The sequence below is a fragment of the Crocuta crocuta genome, unplaced genomic scaffold (assembly GCF_008692635.1).
Source record: "Crocuta crocuta isolate KB4526 unplaced genomic scaffold, BGI_CrCroc_1.0 scaffold228, whole genome shotgun sequence".
NCBI lineage: Eukaryota > Metazoa > Chordata > Mammalia > Carnivora > Hyaenidae > Crocuta > Crocuta crocuta.
This window is the reverse complement of record NW_027532820.1, coordinates 3,175,791-3,182,779: the sequence shown is the minus strand read 5'-3', so window position 1 is coordinate 3,182,779 and position 6,989 is coordinate 3,175,791. Positions and strand designations below refer to the sequence as shown.

Genomic DNA, 6,989 nt, shown 5'->3' with positions numbered 1-6,989 from the left:
CTCGCCGGTCCTTTCAGAAGTCAATATTTAACCTAATTTTGATTGGAAGGCACAAAATTTATAATGCACAGGTTTACCAGGTACCAGCCTGACATCGTTAGGTCTTTTTTAAATATATTTATTCATATAATTCTTATAAGAACCCTGCCTCAAATTTGTTCTAATGAATGTGAAACGATTAACACAGTTAACTGGAACACAGCAGGCTCTCAGTATGGTAACATCATCATCATCATCATGATCATTTACTGTTGTTTTACAGAAGAGGAAATAGAGGCTCAAAAGATTTAGGTGTTATAGAGTAGTCAATCAAAAGGAATAACCTAGCTGTATATGGTTTTAAGGTTCATGTTTTATGTTTTTTATTAAAATATACTCCATGCAAAGTGTATACAAGATGTGTCATTAGGCAGAATTCAAATCCCAGATTCACTGCTTAGTAGTTGTATGACCATGGACGACAAGTGATGGTGATCAGTTTTTTGATCCGTAAAATGGGGATTATACTTATTAATTCACTAGAGCTGGTTGCTCTGAGGGTTATTAGTTCCCTGGTAACTAGCTTAGAGTTAGAAGAGAGCTGTGACAAAAGCCAGCAGATCTTTGACTGGGTCTGAGGTCTCACTCAATTGCAGCATCCCTCACCCCATGCTTTTAGGCCTTGAAAGGCGTTTAGTTCAGGAACAATAGATGGGTGAAAGTTAGTACTAGAGAGGGACTGCTGCTTCCCTCTTTGCCAGCCTAGCCACTGTCCAGACTCGTCTGCTAATCAGTCCTTTGCTTTTCTTTAGAGTTTATCAGCTATGCATACTTTATTGTAAAATGTTCTATTTTGATTTTATTTGGACTTTTGAATTTAAATGGTATTTGTAGTCTTCTAGGACTTCTTTCTTCTTCACTCAAGATAATTTTTGGGATTTAGTCGTGTTAGATTTTTTAAGTGCATTGATTTCATTGCTGTGTGAAGTATTATATTAAATGTACCTCAGGACTTTGTTTCCACTGTTGATGGGCATTTGGATTGTTTCTAGTTATGGGCTTTTATGAAAAATGCTGCAATGAACATTCTTGAGCATGTCTCCTGAGGCTAAAGTATAAGAGTTTCTCAATGTTGGAATTGTGAACCATGCAGTATGTATATTAAACAGGAGTTTATTCATCATTCACCAAATATTTATTGAGCACTGTGCCAGGTGCATTTTTAGTTGCTTTGGAATAGTGGTGAAGTAAACAGACGAAAATCTGCCCTCGTGGGATTTAAGTTCTATTCGGGATTGCTAGCAATAAATAATAAACATAAGTGAAATAATAAGGATAAAGGCCGGGGGAGAGGGGAAATAATTAGAACAATATAGGGGATCATTTGTACAAAAAGGTGGGTGAAGTTGTAGATGTCATCCATGATGACATTTGAAAACAGACTTAATGGAAGTTATGTAGCACTTAAAAATTTTTCAACCTAGGGGCGCCTGCGTGGCTCAGTTAAGCGTTTTTTCGGCTCAGGTTATGATCTCACAGTTCATGAGTTTGAGCCTGGCATCAGGCTCTGGACTGACAGCTCAGTACCTGGAGCCTGCTTCAGATTCTGTGTCTCCCTGTCTCTCTGCCCCTCTCCCACTCGGCTGCTCACATACCCTCTCTCTCTCAAAATTAAATAAACATTAAAAATTTCTTTTCAACCTAATTAACAGAAAGAAGTAACTATGGCCATTAAACACATAGTGATGAAAGACTAAAGTAAAAATCTCAACAGTTCTTAGAGAATTATCTTTCTTCAGTTAATCAGGTTTTAATCCTTCCAGTTTCTGGAAGGATATATTGTGGATGCTAATCTCTACCGATAATGTGCAGAGGAACTATAAATGTACTCACTTGTTTGAATAGAAATTACATTTTCTGGGACACCTGGCTGTCTCAGTTGGTAGAGCATGAAACTCTTGATCTTGGGGTTGTGAGTTTGAGCCCCACGTTGGATATACAGATTACTTTAAAAAAATAAAACATTAAAAATTAGGGGTGCCTGGGTAGTTCAGTCAGTTAAGCGTCTGACTTAGGTTCAGGTCATGATCTCCCCTTTTATGGGTTCGAACCCCATGTCAGGCTTTGTGCTGACAGCTCAGAGCCTGAGGCTGCTTTGGATTCTGTGTCTCCTTCTCTCTCTGCCCCTTCCCAACTTGCGCTCTCTCAAAAATAAACATTAAAAAAATATTTTTAAATAAATTTCCCCATTAACCTTATGTTTAAAAAGATATTGTTAAGTTAGCATTTATTTGGATTTTAAATTCATTTAGGTCAAATTCAGCACCTTACACAAGTGAGTTTTTTTTTAGGTTTTTAGTTTATTAATCCTCTCATGAAAAATTTGCACAATCACTACGGATCAAGTCATTGCAGAATCTTTACTCCTTTTTGTCAGCACCAACATTGGCTTTTGCAGTCCCCTTGACTTTCTTCTTTCTGTTCCTGAGTTCTTTCACTGTGTTCTTGACATCTTTTTCTTCTCATATAGGATATGTCTTGCAAGTCTATGTTTGCATCCATTTTTCTTTGCATAATCCAAGGAATCGCAAATCATGCCAAAGTCAATTGTCTTGCCACCACCAAAGTGGGTTGTGAATCCAACTATAAAGATGACATCTGGTTGGTCTTGTACATTTTGGCTAGTTTTCCCTGAATTTCTGCCTTAGGTGCTGTTGCATCTCTGAGGTGAAGAACATCACGGATCATCTGTTTGCACTGAAGTAATCAGTTGGTCATTAACTTCCTGGTCTGGATAGTTACTGTGTTGTTCATGATGGCAGCTGAGCTTCAAGCAGCCAGGGAGGAAAAGAAAGCCACATAGAATTCTTAATTTGTGGACTAATACCTTATCTGTCAAAATGATGTGTTCTATTAACCCATGTTTTCTAAAACATTTTTGTAAAGTGTAGTAAGTAATACAGAGCTCGCACCTGGGTCAGTCAGCAAGCAATTCAGATCACAGCTCCCCTACTCTGTGACCTTGATCAGGTTAGCCAGATTTTCTAATCTCTGTATATTCATCTTTATGAAGATAAAGCAGTGCATACGTGCAGAACAGCAAGTAAATGTCCAGGAGTGAGATTGTTAACTCATTTGGTTAATGTTATACATAATTTTTAAGAAACTGCCAAACCATTTTCCAGAGTGGCTCTACCATTTTACATTCCCACTGGGAATGTATGAGAGATCCACAATAAAAAGTAGTGACAATACCTATGTATTCATATCTTGTCATGATCTTAATTTTGTTTACTTGATGGCTAGTGTTGTGGAACATCCTATCGTGTGCTTATTTACTATGTATATATCCTCACTGGTGAAATAGCATTCCATGTGCTTTGCTCATTTTCTAATAGGGATGTTTGTTTCTTTATTGAGTTTTGAGAATTCTTTATATATTGTAGATATGTATCCTTTGTCAGATCTGTGGTTTGCAAATATTTTCTCACAGTATGTAGTGATTTGGTTTTTTTTTTTCCATCTTCACAAGTATTTTGCAGAGCAAAGTTTTTAATGTTGATGAAGTCAAATTCATCCATGTTCTTTAATGGGTTGTGTTTTTGATATGTCTAAGAACTCTTCAAGTCCTAGGTCCTTAAGATTTTCTCCTGTTGTCTTCTAAAGTTTTTATAGTTTTCTGTTTGGTATTTAAATCTGATCCACTTATATAAAATGTGAAGTTTAGGTTGAGGCTCAATTTCTTGCCTATGAATACCCAGTTACTCCAGCGCAATTTGTTGAAAAGTATTTCCTTCTACTGAATTATTTTCACACTTTTGTCAAAAATCAGTTGGGCTAACTTGTGTGGGTGTATTTTTGGATGCTCTATTCTGTTCCTTTCATCTATGTGTGTATCCTTCTGGCCATACCATCCTATCTCAACTACACTATGTATGTAAGTCTTAAAACTGGGTAGTGGTTCCTCTCACTTTTTCTTTTTCAAAATTGCTATAGCTATTTTAGTTACTTTCCTTATCCACATAAATCTTGGATTAATCTTGTCTATACTTATAAAAAATCTTGCTTAGGATTTTGATAGGTATGTATTGGTCTGTAGATCAATTTGGGGAGAATCAACATCTTTATTGAAATGAATCCTCCAGTTTATGAACACGTAACTGCACATCTCATCAGAATTTTGTACCTTCAGCATTAAGATGCTTTTACACATTTGTCAAAAATGAGTTGACCCTGTTTATGTGGATCTATTTCAGTTCTCTATTCTGTTTTTTTCATCTGTGTCTATCCTTTGGTCTGTAACAGACATTCTTGATTACAGTAGCTGTATAAGCCTTGAAATTGGATAGAACAGTTCCTCTGTTCTTGTTTTCAGTATTGATTTAGCTATTATTGTACAGCTGCCTTTCTATATAAATTTTAAAATACTCTTGCCTATATCTACAAATAAAATGTTGCTAGCATATTAGGAATTGTGTCAAACCCATAGCTCACATTAAAGAGAATTGACGTCTTTACTACATTGATTATCTCTATCCATGAACACTTTATGTCTCTCCATTTATTTAGATCTTCTTTGATTTTTCTCCTCAAGAGTTTTGTAGTTTTCAGCATATAAGTCCAATACATGTTTTGTTAGGTTTACACCTAAGTATTTTGGTTTGTTTAGAGCCAGTTTCCAAATAGTTACAGGGCTATTCAAATTATTTCATATTGGTTAAGTCATAGTAGTTTGCTCTCTTTGAGAAATTTGTTTCACTTACATTGTTAAATTTTTTTTGACTAGTGTTAGTATTCCTCTGTTATCCTTTAGAAGTCCTCATGGTCTGTAGTGATACTCCCTTTTTCAATATGTTTGCTAAATTGTATCTTCTCCTTTGTCATCTTCAGAATTGGTGAAGATTTGTTAATTTTATTGGCCTTTTCAAATAACTAGCTTTTTGTTTCAATGACTTTTCAGTTTTCAGTTCCATTGGTCTCTGCTCTTATATTTATTATTTTCTGCTTCTTATGAGGTGGAAATTGAAGTCTGTGTTCCTTACTATTCCTCCCTTGACATCTGGAAGGGGAGGGCCTCTTTCTTACTGGTGGATGGTGGGGAAGTCTCTTGATACCTCTTGATACCTCCCTAGTTGATAAGGGCATATGAGTGTCTGTTTACTGCTACTCATGTGTTCTTTACTGACACATCTGAAGAGTGGGGACAGAGAGACAGGAGGTTACTTACTGGCAGGCGGTGGTAAAAGTTCTGAGTGTCCAATAGGCCTTTTCTAACTCCAGACCAGCATAGAGGTAGAGGAGCACCTCATTGCTGTCCTGGTGGGGTGTGAAATTCAGGCTCTTTGTGTGGTCTCCATTGACACTGCAGGATGAAAGCCCCATTAGCTCCCACTAAGGATGAAAGCCCCAGCTCCCCACCAGGCTTCTCAGACACACAGAGCAGCGCATAGTGGGGATACTTTATTTCTGCTTCGTGGAAGTCTGGGCTTCCCACTGGGCCTTTGCTGGTGGCAAAGGGAGCACAGTTTTATCTGTGGTGTTTGGCTGGAGTAGAGCAGTTGTCTAAAAATTTTGGCATGGGCGGCAGCCTCTTTCCTGGACCTTCCTTCCACAGAAGGCTTCTGTGGGATAGTTTTTTGTTTACACCTGTTGATGTTCCGAGGATGGTGACTTCATGAACACCCACTTTGGAATCCATGGAGCTAAAAGAAAATCTGGTAAACTTATCACTGTGTTGTTCCTTGGGTTCTGAGGTCTGTAGCTACTTTGCATTTTCTCTCTACCTTTCAGTCTTCTTACGATTGTTTCATATAGAATGCCTAGGGTTTTTAGCTGTACTTCTCTGGAGGGATAAGGAAAAATATGTTTACTCAACCTTTCTCTTTTGAGAAATACATTGTGACCTAATTTGCGGATTTTTATTATTAATTCTTTGTCAGTAGCATGTGTTGGGTGTATCTTTTTCCACTTTGGGACTTGTCTTTTTACTTTCTTCATGATAATCTTTTGACTAGCTGTAGTTCTTGAGTGAAATTGAAATCCTTAATCTTTCACTTAAACTCTTGCTTTTCATTTCTTGCTTGAGAATTTTTTTTCTGCCCTGAGGTTACAGAGATGTTCTTATATTTCCTTGTGAAAGCTTTAAAGTTGTTGATCTTTTAAAAGAATTATCATTTTTGTGGCGCCTGGGTGACCCAGTTGGTTAAGCAACCGATTTCAGCTCAGATCATGATATTGAGCCCTGGGTTGGGCTCTGTGCTGACAGCTCAGAGCCTGAAGCCTGCTTCAGATTCTGTGTCTCCCTTTCTGACCCTCCCCTGCTCACACTCTGTGTCTCTCTCTTTCTCTCAAAACTAAATAAACATTTAAAAACTTAAAAAGAAAAAAAAGGATTATTGTTTTTAACTGAGTAGTGAGCTAATTCACCCCCCTCATGTTAGAGAACTATAGCACCATGAAAGTTCATCCCTTTTCCCATTGATTTCTAGTGCCACATCCATCATGTATAAAATGTACTTATCTGTGAGCCTTTTATGTGTATTCTGTTCCATTTTTTTTATCCTTGCATAAATTTCACACCATTTTAATTACTGTAGCTTTAGGGTAAGTCTTGTTATTTGGTGTACAATGTCTCCCAGCTTATCAAAATTCTATTGAAATTCCTATTGGGATTATTAAAACTGCATTGAATGTATAGATATGTTTGGGGAGAATTCATATCTTTACCATCATGAACATGATTTTTCTTTACTTAGGTATTTTTTAAGATTTCTAAATATAGCTTACCATTTTTCTCTACAGTGAATTTAAAACAATTATTTGTTTTAATTAAAAACATATTTAAAACAATTATTTCTGAGTACTTAGTATATTCTTGTTACTATTGTAAAGTAAAATAGATTCTTTTTAATTAAAAAAATAGTGCTTATATATGCAAATGAAAATGGCCTTTGGGTTACTTTGTATTCATTCATATGCATTTCATTTCCCCCCCTAAAAAAAAAAAAAAA

At 36.5% G+C, this 6,989-nt stretch overlaps 1 pseudogene; it reads right to left on the bottom strand.

Annotated features, from left to right (window-relative positions):
• Nucleotides 1–2,399: 2,399 nt before the first annotated feature.
• Nucleotides 2,400–2,793, bottom strand: LOC144245757 (small ribosomal subunit protein eS24 pseudogene; annotated as a pseudogene).
• Between the last annotated feature and the right edge of the window lie 4,196 nt (nucleotides 2,794–6,989).